General features: G+C 39.5%; 1 protein-coding gene across 2 annotated transcripts in view; it reads left to right on the top strand.

The window, feature by feature from the left end:
• Positions 1–19,218, top strand: part of gfra1a (gdnf family receptor alpha 1a) — a 98,436-nt gene that overhangs the window by 16,466 nt on the left and 62,752 nt on the right. The window lies entirely within an intron of this gene.

Here is a 19,218-nt window from a genome sequence, read left to right as displayed (position 1 = left end):
AATGAATTAGAGTTGTGTGTGTGTGTGTGTGTGTGTGTGTGTGTGTGTGTGTGTGTGTGTGTGTTTGATCATGCATGATGTTTTCTAGAGATAAAGTAAGTGTTTTCAGTTTGTGATGTTAAAACACTGTGAAAATAGTAGCAGCAGCAGTCGTGGTTGCACAACTTCAGGGTTTATCTGTCATCTAATGAGGTTTCATATTTAAAAAACTAAATTTGATTGTAGTTCAAGTTTATTACGGGAGGCTGACTACATTACAGCACTCTTGATTTGCCTCATTTTGCAAATTATCAAATATAATCTGTGTGTATACCCATGAAACTACATGTTTGAGTGGTTTTTTGCACTTACCACAGGGAACCATATCTGAACCAAATAAAAACTAAGGTGTTCATGGTGTCTCGTACTTCATATCTTTATTTAATGTAAAAATATAATAGAAAATAATTGATTTTACTGTGTTATATGAGACTTAAAGTCAATTTTCCTTGGATCTGTTAAGATATTAAAACTGATTTCATCCACACTGGTGAGTGATTATGCCAGTTATAGAAATTTAATTCACTTGGGACCACGTGAGAGAGGTGTCAGTCCAGTCTGTCCGTCTGTCTGCTTAGTCAGCTGTGTCAGGAAGAGCTGACATGTCCTTCAGAAGAACTTCCACAACAGATGGAAAACCCAGGAGAAGATATGGGGAGGGATGGGGAGGTGGCAGGAGCCAGTGAGAAGTGGGAGGGCTGAAAGAAGAAGAGGATGTGTCATATTTTGATATTCCCACTGTGCCATTTTGGCTTATGAATTTCCATTTTAGAGGGCAGTCAATGTCTGTGACTGCTACATTAGTTTTATGGCCTAAAACAGCTTATTGCAGGCAGCGCCAATGTGTATGCGAAATATTTCATTTTGCATCACGGCCTGCTGAAAAGTTACCTTGCTAGGAACGAATTTGTGATTCATCGCATTTTGGAGTAAATATCCACCCAGAATGTACTCACAAATATAGCCACGTGTCATGCTAATAGATTGTCCGGCTGGACTGGAAAAGCACGATCATTTATTACTGACACCATCACATGTGTGGGTGCACATCTGTGTGCTTGCACAACTAACCAGAGACGTACACTCACTGGCAAATACACATACCCGCTCCAAGTCTTGCTGTAGGGGGATAACGGCAACGAGCTGAATGAGGCTGAATCATGCTGAATTGTGTGTTCTGACTAAAACCTCAGGGGCGGTACGCATCTTCCCTCTCTCCTCTTTCCTCTCCTGATTTCAGCAGGACTTCTCAGTCCACTTGCTTTAATGCACGCTTTTCATTAAGAGAAGTACAACATTTGAATGAGCAGTGAAGTGCTACCTGTGTCTGCGTTTGAGTGCTTCATGACTTGTTTCCTTTGTAACAGAAAAATGAATGTCTGCATGAGATGCAGACTGCAACAAAAAATTGTGCTTCTGTTCTGTTTGTATATATGTTTTTGCTGCTGATACAACCAAATTTCCCCTTCTATTCTATTCTATTCTATTCTATTCTATTCTATTGTATTCTATCACCAGGCTGAAAGAAGTAAATGACCAGAGAGGTAACTTGTTAAGCCATGTTAAGTAATTCACGTTATTATACATAATTCACACTGTATTACAATTTTTGCAGTGTTTAGAATTGTTTTTCAGCCTTGAGTAAAGTTTTTCTGTTTTTCCCTCTTAATCTGTGCTTCAGCATTTGACCTTAAAATACAGCCCTACAGCTAGAATCACAATGAGCTGCACCGGTCAAGTAAGCTGACACACACGAGAACTCTTACTTTTGTAAAGAGCTCTCAGCATAGGAGCAAACTTGGAGGAAGATGTTAGCATGTAACAGTTCTGCTTGACTATACAGAGTACCCTGTAGGAAGCTGCTAGTTCCATGGCATTGTTCATGCTCTGCTGAAAGAGACACTATAGAGCATGGATGTCAAAGTCATTTTACATTGTGGACCACACAAAGGCCACTTTGGCCTTATGTAGGCCAGACCAGTGAAACTCCCCTTTCTGTCAGTGTTTTAAGGAATTTAACTGAGGGATTCAATGCTTGGTAACAGCATGTCTGTTTTTCTACATGGTAAATAAATCCTTGTATAGTAAATGGAAGAAATCTGTCAGCACAGCACTTTGGGACTAAACTGTGACCAATAAAAGTGTAAAATTACAGAAAAAGTAACAGTCCACAACTTTTTTGTAATAATGAAACAAAGTAAATAATAATGTTTTTGCATGATTCTTTTTCCCCCTTCTTTTTTTTTTTTCTTTTTTTTTTAAACGGTATGGATCAACTTTAAAATATAGACATTTCTATTGTAGATGATGAAAAATATGAGACTGTCATCTATTGCTTAATGACTTTTCTAAAGCCATCCCGCGAGCTGGATTGGAGTCTTTCTGGGGCCCAGTGCTGGTACCCCGGACTTCAGTAGCACTAATATAAAGAAATGCTCAGAAAGGAAGTGGTTCTGTATAAATACTTTTGTTGTTCTTTTGAGGAATGAAGTACACATAGCTGCATATTCAGCTATGTGTACTTCAAAATAGTTCTAAAAGCTTTATGGTTGTAGTTTGTTGTTCAGTTCGTAATGAACTTATTGAGTGGTCAGTAGTAATGGGTACTGACCAATCATGTTTAAGTGGGGTTTGGTTGCATGCCAGTAAACAATCCATGTGAGGAGCAAAAGCAGGAGAACATTTGTGATGCTGCATGTGAAAACCAGGGTAAAGCCTGTTTTGTTTTTTGTTGTAAAACTTTGAAATTAACAATCAAAAACCAGACTTCATATATTTATCTTTGTTTATTTTCCATTGATTTTTTTACATAAAGATATCAAACAGTGTCCATTCTTTTTTGTAGCATGTTCGTAAATGATCAAACTTCAGATGAAAACTGCATTAGGGTTGCAAGAAGCCATCACAATCACAATCCGCACGGCGTTATCGCCACAGGCTTAAACACACAAATGTCACCAGCATCATTAAGGAGGCAGATTTCACTGGCTGACTGGGCCGCACCCGTGTGTCGTGTGTGGCCACGCTGAGTGAGGGTTTATCCTCTCGTAGCCAAAAGGTTTGTTTGATGAGGATTTGGAGCCAGATTGTATGTTTTTAATGTCACGCATAAGAAACTATTCAATAAACCCCATTTTTCAGACATAGATTTGAGAGATATTGCGGACAGTGAAGTTAAGATAACAAACACAGGAAATATTGGAACGTGTGGTTGCTCTTGATTGGGCGATTGCTTGGCTGTTGTTTTACACAGCTGCGGTTCTCGGTCTGTGTCTATGGCTACTGGCTATTGCCTGACTATAATTTAGCTTTTTCATACATTTCTACATTTTTGTAAACACTGATCAGTGCATGGGACAGGAAGTCTTGGCCCATATATCTGGTGAGAACAGCAGAAGCTCTAAAATATCGGGCTGCATGCCCAGAGTCATCAAACAATAGATGATGTGTTCCCCGACTGAAGATGATGTAAATGTATGTACATTTCTTAACTGTGTCTCACAGCTTTGTAGCACTTTCAAATGGGCACAACTGCTCCATCCCATTCTTTAGACACTTTTACTTTGACAAAGTGTCTCAGAGAGACGTGTATGCAAAGGTTTATACTCTGTGTGTGTGTGTGAGTGAGACAGAGAGAGAGCGTATTTATGTCTGTGTATCCTCAGGGATGCTGGTGTTCAGATTAATTAAAAACTTCAATCCCTCTGTTCTCTGACAGGAATATGGATGCGGCTGAGGGCTTAACTGTAAACACTGTTTCTCCAAAATTGTCATTTAAAAGATTCATCATCTCAGGTAATAATTGTCGTTTATGGTGCTGCAGCGAGGATTTGAAAAGGAGAAATAAACGGACTTTGTGAACTGCCTTTTCATTTCTCCTGTAAGACACAGTTGTTTCAAGTCAAACATGACTTGGTTACTTTAGTTTTTATTTTTATACACGCCTTTGACAAAGAAGGCCATACTGTGTAAACTGTCCCTCCATTTCATCATTAGTCTTTGAAAAATGGATTAATAAGGTATAAAGGCTTAAAAAAAATATGAAATGACGAAGAAGAAATTAAGCAACAAAAAAAAGCATCATAGTAAAAAAATAGATTAAACATAAATATTGCCCTCAGTAAGCCAGATGGGTATGTTAGCCCAAGGGAGACCAGCTGCTCTGGTATCAAACATTAAAAGATTATCATTAAAAATGTATGTCAGACAACCTTAAATGTCACGATCAGGCCTGTCATTGGATTAGATCAGCTCAGAGTTCAAAAGTGTCATCTCAGTGAAGACTGTCTAACCACACCACATAACCTTTTAACTGAATGTGAAAAGGTGGTTTAGTGATGCAACCATTTGGATGCATGACATCAGTGTTTCACTGCATCAACCACCTTGAGGATTTCTTTCTTTTCCCCAAATGCTGTCATGTGAAGAGCACCCACGTGTCAGATTCAAAACACAGCCGTCGGCTAGCAGCTTCACTCTGGGCCTTTTTGTTCTTGTTCTTTTCAGGCAGGTCAGAATGCTTATGCTGCGAACTGTTCAACTTTTCACCGAAAGCGATATGAGAGGGTTTCTTTTGCAAAAAACATATCACCAAAAGAGGTTGAGTTGTGCAGTTCCCAGGGAGGAAGAAGGAGAAAGGAGAAAGTTGGAAAAGTCGAGTGTTAGTTCACAGTGTAGTCACAAATAATGAGCCCAGAGACTTTTAATAATTCTTGAAGCAGTTTTAGACATTCTTGCTGGTATGAGTCCAATTTTGAGAAAGTGGCTCTCATCATCAGTCTATTCTTTCAGTCTTTTAAGCTCGACTTTCAGTCAGTTTCAGACAACTTGAAGTGTTTAACATTGCAGAACCTTTACCTTGACATTGTGATTGGAGCAATGATCACCACTCTCTCTAATACAGTGTTATCCTTTTCCTCAAGTTTTGAAAAGGAAAACTGATTTGTGTGAGCACACCAGGGGAATTTTTCACGATCCTCTCTACCACCCAGAACACACTGTCATCATCTTGTAGCTTTGTCGTCTCGGGAGATTTGGCCACCGGCGCGAACTCTTTAGGATGAGCTATTATCATTTAACGAGAAAGCCTAAAATCTCCTCCCAAACCAATGAGTCATAACTGTCTGAAAGAGAGAGCTTATTTTAAATCAGCGTTCTTACTCAGAGGAGCTTACGATGGGCCACGCCCAGAGCGTTTATCCTCTGGTTCCATTCTTACAGACTTTGCACAGTTTTTACAGCCTTAATATAAATACTGATGATTAATTAGAAACAGAGCTCCAAGGTAAATCTATTGTTTTGCTGTGTAATAGTGTTAAATGCTTGAGATTAGCATATGAGCAAACTTACTGCACGTCCCAAGAAAATACACTCTGTATAAAACAAATGCATAAGGGAAAGAAAAAAATGTATCTTTTAAAGTGTATGTTGTATTTCATATTAAAAGTTTTCTTAAATAATTGCTGCAATGTAAACATCTGTTTTGACTGAAGAGATGCTCACTGTCAAAATATCAGGTACAATTCAGTATATGATATATTGTGAATTTGAGAATTTAATCAAACAACCTGAAAAAGGCCAACTAAGATTAACTTGAATTAAAGGACAAAAAACCAATATGACAACACTGTGAAGCACACCCAGACCTTATTCACATGTTCATGTTGTCACAGTTTTGATCATTTCTGACTGATCATCAGTAAAACAGTTTTGACATTGCTCTGGCCAGTGGGTGTAAGATTACAGCTAATGAAAAGAGTAGCCAAGCAAGATGCTAACGCAGGATTATAGCATCATAAAATTAAATACTGGGTTAGTTGATCAATTGTCAGGTAGTACAAAGATTACGGGTTACATCTTGTAACAACTGTGGTGTGCCTGAGGCATTTTGGCATCGGTGTTTTGAGTTAGGACCACATTTGAGGAGGCAGAGCAATAATTTCAGAAAGCTGATTGACCAGAAGCAGCATCTAGCCGTGTTCTTGCAGGTTTTGAGCTACGAGCGCACTTGTTGCCAAACATAATGGTCTGAATGTCAGATCAGTTTATTTCATATCCAAATAATTTTAAAAAATCCAGTTTTGAAAAAATACATGTTGTCAATTCATCCAGTGAAATAAAGTGGTCAGTGTGAATGGCAGTAAAAGAATAGGTGAAAAAAAAGTCTTACGTCTGACGTCTTACGTGCTTTTCATGTTTATGTGTTCTGTTTATATAAAAGAGTAACTTTCTCACATATGAAGACAAATCACATGTCAAGCCTCAAAGGATGTTACAAATTTACATCAAATCAAAATAACATGATTATGTTTGGATAAAGTCTGGAGTTGTATCCAAGCGTCTGGCCTGAGTAAAAGATAGTTAGTTCTCTTCCTGCTTGTTTATTTGATGCAAAAATGATTGAATATAAAGATGAGCAATTCATCAGGCAGAGTCGGGGGCTACAGGAAGATAAATACCAGACTGTTGGAACAATGCATATTTAAAGAGGTTTGAGAAAACCAACAAACCCACAAACTTCATTAGGCGAAATTACAAAACAGGGCTGGGTCAGTTACATGACATTATAATGTGGTGTTTACTAAAGACCTTCTTCAGCTCCTCTGCTCGCCCGCCCCCTCTTGCGTTATTTGCTCAAGTAGAGCAGCACAGGTCACTGAGTGTGTTGTGAGCCCCGAAGGTAACCGTGGCAGTCAGCTAACCAGGCGGGAGCGAGATACCCACCACCACCCCCACAGGTTACTGGCACCGAGCCTCAAAGACCTCGCAAAATGTCACACGGACTGCCCTTCCTTCGCGCTCAGACTCAGAGTTACGCTGAAGCACGCATGTGTACTTTGTGCACATGAACGTTAAAAGAAACTATAATGGTAAACAGCATTCCAGGACAGCTTGAAATAAAGCACACAAAGTATTATGAGAATTAGAGCTGGCATGACCGTACCACCTTAAGGGAACGGAGGGTGATGTTTGTGCATGTGTGTTGATGCTGCTGTTATTCATAAATTGAGACAGACATGGTGTGAGTGGTTTTAAGGTCAAATGAGATAGCAAACAGCGAAGCTTGCCGACCCTGGGTCAAATCACTGGAGGCTGTCAGACAGGAAAACTTGCTGAGTGAAATTAGTTTTTCAGAAGTCTGAATCATGTTATTTTGAAATAAAAAGAGAAGTATCATCCTGCTGATTTGTTTTAATAAACATGGAGATAAAGAAAGTGGCAAATGGAACCAGACACGGAGGAGAAGAGGCGCTGAAAAAGACAGATGCCTGCTGTCCCTGCCATGTCTGTCATTGTGTCTGTCATGTGAGCGCTCTGCTGTGGTCACTCGCAACTTGTACTTCATCCATTATTCACAGCTTTGCGTTGCCTGAGAGCAGGGTACTTATCACCGTCCAGCCAGAGGGAGGGAGAGGTGAAAGGGACATACTGTGCAATTGGACCAGCATGAGAGCTGCACAGCCAAACGTGCTAATGTGCATCATGGGCGCGTGTGTGTGCAGGTGTGTGTGTGTGTGAGAGCACAGAGTTGGCCTTGTTTTGCGCACTGCAGAGAGAAAGACGTCCTGATGGGTAATTCACAATACTCTGTTGTCGGGCCTGTGGAGCATATCCGTTTAAATCACTGATGTTGGCATGCCGCACACACGTACATACATTCCCACCAGATTGCTGCCTCTGCTTCATTTTGTGGACTGAAGAATGAGTGGGGGCATTTCCTTCCCACTGATATCAGTATGCCGTGACAACGGAAAGCCTGCGGTGGTTCAGACCCTGGCGGGCACTTTGACGTAGCTCTGCAGAGCTATTCTGGCTTTCCACATTGTGCTCTTGAGAACAAGCTGATGGACTTGGTAAGTTAGGGGCTGGACTTTTTGTTGAGAAGCGATGGCACTGTAGCTCATACTGATCTGAGAAGATTAAATAAGTGATTTTCTTTTATGGTGTAAAACACAAAAAGTACTTCTTCCGTGCTGACACTTGCCAGGGAAGAGCATAACTTATTACGATTTTTGTGTATGCTTTACAAACGGAACGATTAATTTTGTCTTTAGTGAAACAATGTAACTGCATGAGTTCAGAGAGATAAAAGACCAGAGTTTAGCAATCTAAATCGTTCATTCAGAAAGCCAAAGGTTAATAACAGGTGGTCAAAGATAGGATTCAGAAATCAGGCCAAATCATCCATCTATCCATTTTCTTCTTAACCCCGGCCGTGTAGAGGGGCAACCTAAGGCCTGATTTAGACTTCTGTGGGGAATCTTTGTAGATCCTTCGATGTAACCTATGTAAGTGGCTGACGTTGTTGTATTTATGCTTGTGCTGGTGCGTTACTTGTTAAGTACCATGTGATTGTGTCCTGGAATTTCATATGTGGTTTCCTTCGACAGGAAAAAAATAAAATGCTGGGACTTTTTAAAAACTTTTTTTCCCCGCTCTTCTTTTCCTTTTTTTCCCCCCGACGTCTTTTTACATTCCCTTATGCCCATTCCAATAGTATCCCTCCAAGACTTTAGAAACATTTGTGAATCATGTTGATTATTTCTTATATTGAGGTGATGATGGTTATTCTCTCACTGAAAACTAAAATTAGCTAGAAATGCACAGGAGGAATCAACAGTGCTCAACAGGCCAATCAAAATAGTTGTAGGCTGCGTCGACCCAATGAGTAGTTACGTTTCTTGGGATGTGCACGTCAGCTTACATCGTAGGTTACAGTCTGGGGTTCAGAGGTGTTTACGGTTACGTCGTAGGTTATGACATAGATGCCTCACTGAAACATACACTGGGTGTAAGCAGAGAAACCCAGGCTGTTCTCTCCAGTCACCTGTTCCAGCTCATCCGGGGTAAACGTTCCCAGGTTAGCCAAAATACATAATTGCCTGGAGGCTAGGTAATCGAAAAGTTGGCTATTGAAGAGAAATCAGTTAAAAGAATGTGTGAGATACAGGAAAAATGAACAAGCTGAGAAATGACCAAAATGGGGAAACTTTTGGAAAAATGACTCAAATGAATCTGGCTCATTAGATGAGAATTACTTTTGGTAAATGTACTGAAGTAGGTGGAAAATAGACAAAGTGCAGACAGGAATGGAGATCAGTGGTTACAACATAAAACTGGAAATGACTTGATGAATAAACATAACCTAAATCTGTAACAAGTCACCTACGTACTGAGCAGCTGGGGGGAAAAAAGGATAAATAATCAGTGTTTACACACTCGTGTTAGTTTATATGGAAGGTATGTGGTAAGTAGTTTGTATCAGGGGTGGAGACGTCTTCTGTAGACTGGTCTCCATCTTAGAGGGGTGGAGAATATAACAAAGTTCAAAGATGTATGTCCTCGGTATTGGTTAGCTGATACCTGGGTGTCAACACCATATTGTAAACATGCATCTCAGGTTTTCTACTAACTAATTACTTTCTTCAGTGAATTAATGGATTTAGTAATGCAGTTTAAAAAAGAAAACCACAACTCTGTAATACTTCTGCTGTCTTATAACAGACAGCATTGTAATGAGCCAAATGTTGCCTGTTCCATAAAACATAACTTCAATTTGGAAGTCAGGTGAGATTACAACCATTTGACTAAAGCATTTAGGGCATTTTCTCACCTGTGCTGTTTAGTCTGTTTAGATTGGACTTCCTCTTGGTGTGGTTCATTTGTGCAGATGCTAAATTGCGCTCAGGTACGGACCAAAGTAGCCACATCAAGATGCTTTGGAGGAATTGGCCTTGGTCTGGTTCCAGATTAACATCAGAGCTGTTCATTTATGGGGAGAACAGGATCAAGCCTTGATCTGATCAAGCTAGCAGGTATACGGGAAAGTCTGTAGGTAGTTTTTTTTTTGTTTTTTTTTTAACTCTTCTTCACAAAGACAATGTATAGACAAAAATACATGTTTAATTTAAAATACTGGCTTTATGTTGGTTTGGAGTTTAAAGTCCCAAGAAAGGCTGAAGTTGACTTCACAAGTTCTGGTATTGACTTGGAAATGGGTTGAAAATGTGTCTTTAAAAGCTGTCATGGAAACGTTACCTTTATGTATTTCAAAACTTATTTGTGTCACCTTAAATATTAGATTGTATGAAAACTTCTAACACTTAAACAAATAAAAATAAATGCAAATACACACATGCACACAACATCCTACAAGATATGAGAACTTACCATCTCTCAAAACTTGCCCAGAACACAGCAAATCAAATGAAGTGTATTTACTTATGGAGGAACGCATGACCGGAGCAGGATTCTTGTGCCAGTTTGCTGCAGGCCAGAGCGAGCTTTTAGAGTGCGGGAAAATGGAGGAGATAATGATGTAAATATTGGACCTTTGGACCCACTGTGTGGTCATTCTGCAGCAAACACTTTGGCCGTGCTCGTTGGAGTAATTTTCTGGTTTGATTTGGATTTCTAAACCTGGCTGCATGTTGACATATGAATGTCATAACAGAATTTGCTTTCCTTGGCTGCATTGAGGTCTGTGTGGCCTCATAATCTAAATCAAACACAGGGTTTTTATGCCGTCAGACTTGAGCCCGCTGAGTTGTTGGGTATTTTTAAAGCAGTGGTTGATTTGCATTGGTCAAAGTCATGGGCCATGCTTGTAATTTGTGGCTTTCATGAAGTGGTGAGGTTTTACTGCTAAGATTTCAACAGACCCACATTATATCAACAGACACCACCACCACCACCATTTAATAAATTAGCCAGAGATATGGAAGAAAAAGGACTCGGAAGAAGGACTTTGTTCATTTCTCACTATTATTTTAACCTTCTACTGCTTTTTAAAATAAAATACTGTAACAATTTATATACACTTTATATTATTATCGAATTTATAGTGTGTTTTTCAAGCATATAAATATTAACCCAGGTGGCTATTCTTCTCCAATAAGTATGCTATATTATCTATATAAATAAATAAGCACCTGCTCTGTTTTTACCTGATTTGAAAGAAACAAAACTTGCCTTGTTACATTTACTTATTGAGATGACGGGTGAGTGCTGATTTGTGTGTGTAGGTGGCTGTATCTACTTGCCAGAGACTTGATGCAGTTGTGCTAATGAGTGTATATACAAGCTGTGTGTGTGTGTGTTTAGGTCTGTGTGTAGTTGAATTTGCCAGCGACTTGTTTTGGAATTGCCCTGCAGTGTATTTCATGGGAAATTCAAGTTATCGAGTTTTAGAGAGTTAAAGTCAAGAGTTGGATTTGCCGTGCAGCTTTGTGTGTGTGTGTGTGTGCGAGCGAGAGTAAGACAGTGTGTGTGTGTGTGTGTGTGTGTGTGTGTGTGTGTGTGTGTGTGTGTGTGTGTGTGTGTGTGTGTGTGTGTGTGTGTGTGTGTGTGTGTGTTAAAGAAAGGGACAGAAAGATCAAGCCAGCAAGCGTAGGCTGTGTGCTTAAACTTGAGAGATTTACATGCAAAGCGCCGGTGCTCCTGCATCTTAACTTGGGGAAGTGAAGGTTGAAATGTACTCGGTGCAAATGCGCTTACAACTGGCAAGGAAACCAATTTCATTTACAAGTGGGAACTCAAAATAATGTATTCCCACACTCAACCACACTCCATCTTAAGATGTTTGACTTGTTTTCCTGACTAGAGATTTACACCCTGGAATAACCAGGCCACTATACGATAAGTTAATTCATGCGCAGCTGTTTGGCTGATGCACTTTCAGACGGAATTAGCCGCCTGTGTGCATACTTACCACTGAATTAAACAGTAAAGTCACTCAGCTGGTAAAGCAATGTTTTTTGCTAATATTTCCATTGAGGTAAACCACTTTAGCCTCGCTGGCAGTAGAGTTATGGAAATCAGACGAGGCGGGCGATGTAACGGCTCGTGCAGTGAGTAAATGAGTGTGGAAGTATGCATTAATGCAGTAGTTCATTTGTTGGTCAAGAGCAAATTTGATCCCGATAGAGCCTGAGGTCATTTTAGCAATTTTGCTTCACACTCACAAGGGACAAGAACCCTTTAATTCAATAACTTTCAAGGCCCCTTTGCTTTGCAGATTAAGGTGAAATGTGCATGAGACTTAAGGGGCAGAACTATGGATGTGAAACTTAAATATGTTTTTCCATGCCCTCCAGTCAGCTTTTAAACATGGTATATTGTACTCAGTAGTTTAATACTTCACTTTAGACAAATGTATTCTGCCACCGAACAGAAAGGGATTAGTTAGTTATTTATTTATTTTATCTTATTTTTTTGAGCCACAAGTTTGCATATATGAGTTGAGCAAGCTTGGTTGCAAAGTGCAATGTACAATTCTCTCTCTATTCAAATAGCACGTTAGATGTTACCATGCTTTCCTGTATCTCAGCAATCTACATCATTTGTCATATAATTGCATTAAAACTAGCCCAAAAGAAAAAGACCAGACCAAGGTTTGTGATTCTTATTAGCAGAGTTGAGACTTAGCCAAAAGGGATCAGCTACAGCGCCCACAGCTGTCACCACTGTCAGTCACCGAAATGACATTCCTAGCTTTAAACCTTATTTTTAACCATACAGGAGGAGATATAACAAAAAATTGTTTTTAAAAAAATACTTTTTAGTTCTGCATTTTGGGAATGGACTCACTTTGGGAGCCATCCCCAAGTGCCCACAAGAGAACTACACTGTATGTATGGACTTCATTTCTTAAATCTGGAGGTTGCTGCTTCGTTTTAGTTTCTCCACAAACAAAGATATTAAGCTGCTTTAGTTGTATGAAACACACTGGTGGATGGAAACGGTTGATAATATGGCTTAACTAGCTTGTTGCTAGTAACTCTTGCTTGTTGAACAGGTGGCGTTATAAATGAATCTGCAGGTTTGCTCGTGTCTTATTGTTCATGTTAGCTGGGTGAAATGTCCACTGTGGTGATGCCTGTTAGCTGTCCGCTGTGTGCCTGACAGACAGATAAACAAGCTGGTGCTTGACCATAGATTACACCTGTCATGATGATACCGTCATCATTGTTTTTCATGTGCGGTGGGGGAATTTGTGGGTTGGGGAGTGTTGGCGGTGGCTTGAAATCAGTTTTGAAAAAGAAAAAAATATTTGTTCGTTAGCACACCTGCTTGTAAATACATTTTACTTTAACCTTTTTTAAGCTTTCTATTTTTATTTGCAGTTCCGAGTGAAACAATAATTCTGTTGTTGTTTTTTGTTGTTTTTTTATCAAGCGTGGATCACTCATAAAAAAACAAAAAGGGGGGAAAAATATTACATTTTTTAGTACATGAACTTCCTTTAATTGCAGTGCAGATTTGTCAGTAAACACATTCACACTGCAGTCATTTACATTAGTTTAGTGTTGCAGCTGTTTCTTCCTTCTAAGGCATCTGTTTTTTTTTCTTTTTAAGAAGTATAATGTGTTAATGTTGGCTGCATTTCATTTTATTTTTGTAACTGAATACGGAATGATCCCAAATGTCTGACATGCAAGCGAGCAGCACAGATTCATTGGTTTGGATGAACATTAATGTCAAATTTACAAACCTGGATGATATATATTATATATTTTCACTCTTAACAACAAGCTCATTTGCCTTTTTGTTAATGGCTTTGTAGACGAATAAGACACCTTTTAGATCTCCAAATGATCTGCCCACTTTTCTCTTTCTCAGCTGCTTCTTTCTTCTCTCCTCTTCTAACCTCTGCTGTCTTTTCTTCCTTTTTATCCCTGTTTCCTCTCTCCTTCCCCTCAGTCCCCCTCTCTCCTCCTCTCTGCTTTGTGCCATGTTGTAGTTGGGATTATGTGCTCAAGCTGCCAGTTATGCTCAGCTTGCCTGCGCTCTGCTCCCCTGGCCTACGTTGTATTAACGTAAAAAACTGAATGAAGTGGACGAAGGTCTGAAACTGTTTCTTATTACCATTAGGCTCCAGGAAGGTAATGAATATGGGGATTTGGTTGTAGAATAGCTGTTGCCTCAAGGGTAAAGAGGGCATTTGTTTTGTTTTTGCATATGCACATGTTTCATTTTTGGGGGGGTGGGGGGATATTTCTTTGAATCTATTACAATATTTTCCTTTTTTTTTTTTTTTTTTTTTTTTTTTAGCAGCGTTTTACTGAAGTCCCAAGTAAACTGTAACAAGAAACCAGTTGATGAAGCCGAATCCATTCCACTGAGGCAAACAGACTCTGAAAGTCTCCCCAGTGTGTCTTTAAGGGCTTAGTATGGAAAGCCATCATTTCTAAACCATAAATCAAGATGTGGAGAACAGATGTGACTCGGCCTGACTCGGCATGGCCACGCTGCTAATCTTATTGTCTACACAGAAGATCATATAGCTCATGTAGCATACAGACATAGGTGAAGTTAATTACAGATAGCCAGCGTAAAATCTCAGAGGAGCAATTAATTGCAGAGGCGAGACGCTGATTTTGTGCCTCTTTTTTTGGACACATGAAGAAGAACACAAGGGTACTAGTGCTCGTCTGAGCCTTTTTTTCCCCGTCCAAAGGCATCTGCAGTCCTACCATTACCCAACTGCTGTTATCCTGTCAGAAGAAATGCAGTCACTCACCACAGACATGTAATGCCGTTTATGATTAATGAAAAGTGAGATCCAGAAAAACAAGTAGCAGCTGCATGCTATAGAGATTGAATTTAACGTCGGCTGGAATGGGGAGTGGGAGGTGGTGAAATAGATTATGTGGAGGAATTTAGTTGCCAAAACAAAAAAGTAACTGCACCCCTGTGGCACCACTGTGGGCTCGGCTCACATCTAAATTTTCTTATCAGAAGTTAAACTTTTTTACTCAGGTGAACACAATTTTTAAGCTAATATATGTATACAAAGCCAGCTTTAAAAAAAAAAAAAAAAAAAACCAATACATATTGATGACATAACCTGGCTCTCAGGTTTTATTCATGCGTTCAGCTGTTCTGTCGCACACCCTCTCAGTCATTCTCTACTAAATGTTATCTACTGATGATCCTGCTTTTTCAATATGAACATGTGAGCCCACACAGAAACACTGTTGTGGTATCACACCTCAGGAAAATGAGAATCAGACAGAATACATTATAGTGAATGTAGCACAAAGGAAGCAGGTTGAGAGGAAATAGAGGCAGACTTGGCAGACAACATGTGGACATTACTGCTGAGGTAGTAGTAGCCAAATTAAGGTTGTAAATGCATACTGAGAGCCAGAGAGAGACGCAGAGACCAACAGGAAGAAAGAGTGAATTAGAGAAGAATCCGATGAGAAGTGAGGCAGTGTCCTGCATGACCTCCCACCCACCCCCTGCTGTTCCAATTATCAGCTATTTTGATTGGTCTTGGAGAGAGGGAGGCCAATTAGAGAAGCTCTCTGCAGGGAGTCTTTGACACCATAAGTAAGTCACACAAGCATTATGCACATTTTTGAACTTGAACAAAAGAAAACCGAAAAGGTAAAAAACAAAACTGGTGATGTTGCAGAAGTGTTTGAAATGCTGAAGTGTGAAGTGCTTGTATTGATGAGGAGATTGGAACTGATTAAAAAAAACATTTTTATGAATGTATAATGACATGAGGAAGAACTGACCTTACTTACAAGCCAAATAAATGACTATTATTTATACTATTAGAAGCCCAGTGAGTTCTTGCCTTCATTTGTTTGATGGTATATAAACTTTGTCTTCTTTTTCCTTTATATGTATCTCTAGAGCTGAATGTACAACAGTTGTAAGACAGATTATATATTTATTTATTTGTCTAACTCGCACATGAGTCAATGCATGCAGATGTAGCCAGTTGTTTTATGCTAGGCTTCATTTCTGCTAATGCGAGCGGCTGAACTTCTGGTGCCTTTTTTCTGCACTTCTGTTATAAATAATGTAACACGGCCTCCTCTGTACGGCAGCAAATTCATTTAGTCCAGTGAAACTCTTATAGTACAGAGTAGTCTGCATTTGTGTTGTGTGTTCATGCATGCACTTGCTTGCTAACCGAGGTTGTTAGCGTTAGCTTAGTATTCCTCTGTAGTTTTCCGCTTCTGACTGGCTCTTTAATACTTCCTGTGGTCTGAACATAACAATAAATATTTGTAAAGGCCACTGAGTGGCCTTTACAAATATTTGAATGGTCCCTTAATGCACTCTTTTCGTATTTCTCATTTTGCTTGTTTTGATCCAGAGCAACATTGCACTAGAGTTATACAGTAAGTGCAAAGGGTTCCTCTTCTTCCTTTAAATGGAAAACATAAACATTATGTTTTGTGTTTTCTGTGGCAGAACGATTGATCCAATAAAAATTCTTGTTGCCTTTTAGGTGAATTGTGATGCTGGTGGAGATATTGAAAGTGAGAGGAGTCTGTCTGTGAAATGAAGTTAAAAGCAACAGATTGAGGCTGAGAGTGTGTTATTGCTTTCGTGCTTTCCTCTTGCTGGAATAATCTGTTTAGGTGCTGACACTTCGATCTAATAAGCTCTCTGATTGACGGACGGAGAGGAGCACATTTACACTCCGGCTGTGTGGGGAGAGCAGCGTGAATCAAGAGAAAACATGCAATCTAAAAGATGGATTCAAACGCATAAAACACACTAACGTGGATGCTTAGACACATAAATCTGCACACAGGCGTTCGCAATCATGCACACGCCCCTGACTTAAATGTCAATTGAAGTTGGAATTGCTGTGGATTTCCCCACAGGCTCTGTGGCAGGAATCATTTGTGTACATTATATCTTCAGCTCACAGGTAAAGAGGTGGTCTAATGCAGTGTTTGCATACTGTTTGTCTTCTCCTGTCTGAAAATATACTTCACTCATTTCCATGTGACTGACTTTCTCTTTAAGAAAAGAGAAAGAGAACCCCCGCGATGCGTTTGCCATGGTAACGCAGATAAGATTCAGATTTTATTAGCATACAAATTTCATGTTCAGTGTAGCGCCTTAAAACATGCTAGGACAAAGTGTCCTGTGAAGGATCTTACTGGGATACAGGAATTCTACTTATGGATTTGATGTGATAATAACTGTGGCAACATTTAGAACATAAAGGTACACTGCTGGAAGTTACATCATTTAATGTGGTGCAGTTATTTGACTCATTGTTTGAGTCACTGTGAGTCACAGAGAATTACAGTTCAATGGCTTTTCTTTCAGCCAGCATTGCATTTAAGTAATTAAGCCCTTGGTGGTATATGATTAGACCAGGTTTCCTTCACTTCAGGAGATTTGGATGTAAGTTTTAAAATTAGTTTCTGTTGCTTTCTTGGTACCAAGGAGAACAAGACAATCACAAGTCTTTACAAGTTGTGTGATCACCTCAATTCTGACTCACTGGCAGAATTTTTATAGACAAATATTTTTCATTCCTTTACTCAGAAAGGCTACTTTCTAATGTTTTGCCCAGCTTCCTGATCTTCATGTGGCTACACACACAAATACACATAATACAGACAGATACCAGAGAAAGACTCTGAGTCACTGAGATAGACAAGCGCTGGAGAAGTTCTTCGAGGTTGCAGAGCTGAGTCCATTTAGGAACTTCTCATTAAAGATGGAGACACTTCACGTAAAAATATTCTTAACTTGGATGAAATGTTCCTTCTCTGTTGAATAAAAAAGAGAAATACAGCCATCTAAAAACACTTTCAGTTCTCTTGCTCCTCATTTGAACTACTGGCCTTGACCCTCCCTTCCCACTAGATTTTCATGAATTCGGTGCTAGCACGTGTTGCCTCTCAGGTATCTGGTCAGAATTTAAAGTTGCTTAATTGTGCTTCAATCGCCAAATTAATGTTGCTAGTCTTTGAACATTAACTAGCCTTTTATTTACATTTCCAGGATACTGAAATGTCATTTCAAATTCTAAATTGATGCAGTTCTTGTTACGTGCAGCATGTGTGACCCGCTGGTAAGCAACAACTGCTCTATGGAAGGATTCACTTTGTCACATCTATTTTGTTGACTGATTGGCCATGACTTAGCCTAATTACTAATCATTAAATCTGTGGGAGAGTTTCTATACATGGAAATGGTTCTCCTTAGTTTTCTACCAATAGTAAATCCCAAGTCATTAATCACTCTTTGATGATGTAGTGAAATCTTGCCAGAAGTATCATTTGTCCTTCTTCCTGTAGAGCAGAGCTTTATTCCTACCCCTCTGTCATCACCACATCAAGAAATGCTGACCTCACTGTGTCATTATTCTGTCTATATGTATAATTATAGCTTCATTTGAGTCATAATCTTATTTATTTACATGACACCTGATGCGTATGTTGAGGGTGCTCAGTGCAGCTCCCAGCTTCAGCTTTCATTAGTAATTTGAATAGAGAAACGAGCTCAAAACCATTTCCATGTAAATCGGTCTGCATGTTCTGTATTAAACCTAGCTATGGAAAACAATGTTGGAACTGAACGGTCTTTTAGGTACTTTTGAACCTCCATTAACTCTTTAAACGCTGAACTTTGGAAGAAAACATTTGAACTCCTGCTATTGTCACTACTAACAACGTGGCAGAACAACATTTCCAGTTTGGTCCGGGCATCAGAGCAACACCCTATCTCCTGCTCTAATCTGAGCTGTCATCTGCTCATGAAATAGTTCACGTCCCTCGCTCCACCCTGAATTACAGCCCTATCTCACATATCTCGCCCCTCAACTTTGCTGAACTGGACTCTTATCGTTTAAGTAGAAATAAATCCTTTCCATTTCCTCAGCTCTTATTTCCTCGTCTTGCACTTGTCTGTCATACAATATCATTTAAGGGTTAGAGCAGTACTTTTGTCACGTCTGTTGTCAGAGCACATTGGACATTGGACATTGGACATTGGATGAAGGACCTCTCATGTAATCTACTCTAAACTAATTACACTCAGTCACTATCATGCATCCATCTGTTAAAGTATAGAAAATTGTCCTCCAACCTCTGGGCAGGAATAACCTCCTAGGTAGCATAGCTGGTGCTGATATAAGTCAACTTTTTAACAAGCTAAATACATCACTTAGACTGGCAACCTATCAAAGGGCAGTAGGTCCAGGTTCAAACCCTCTGTTAACCTAATTGGATAGGAAATCAAATGTATAGATGGCTGAATATGTGAGAAAAAGTGGACTACCAAAAACAAACAAACAAAAAACTAATAAAAAACACTGCCACAACTAGTTAAAAAAATAAAGCCCAGCAGAAATAACTACTTAACTACTAACTACTTGTTCATCTTTTGGGTGCTTCCTTTGGAGGTTTC

Source organism: Oreochromis aureus, linkage group 13, assembly GCF_013358895.1.
Source record: "Oreochromis aureus strain Israel breed Guangdong linkage group 13, ZZ_aureus, whole genome shotgun sequence".
NCBI lineage: Eukaryota > Metazoa > Chordata > Actinopteri > Cichliformes > Cichlidae > Oreochromis > Oreochromis aureus.
Note: the sequence above shows the minus strand (reverse complement) of the source record. Positions and strands in the feature narration are given on the sequence as shown.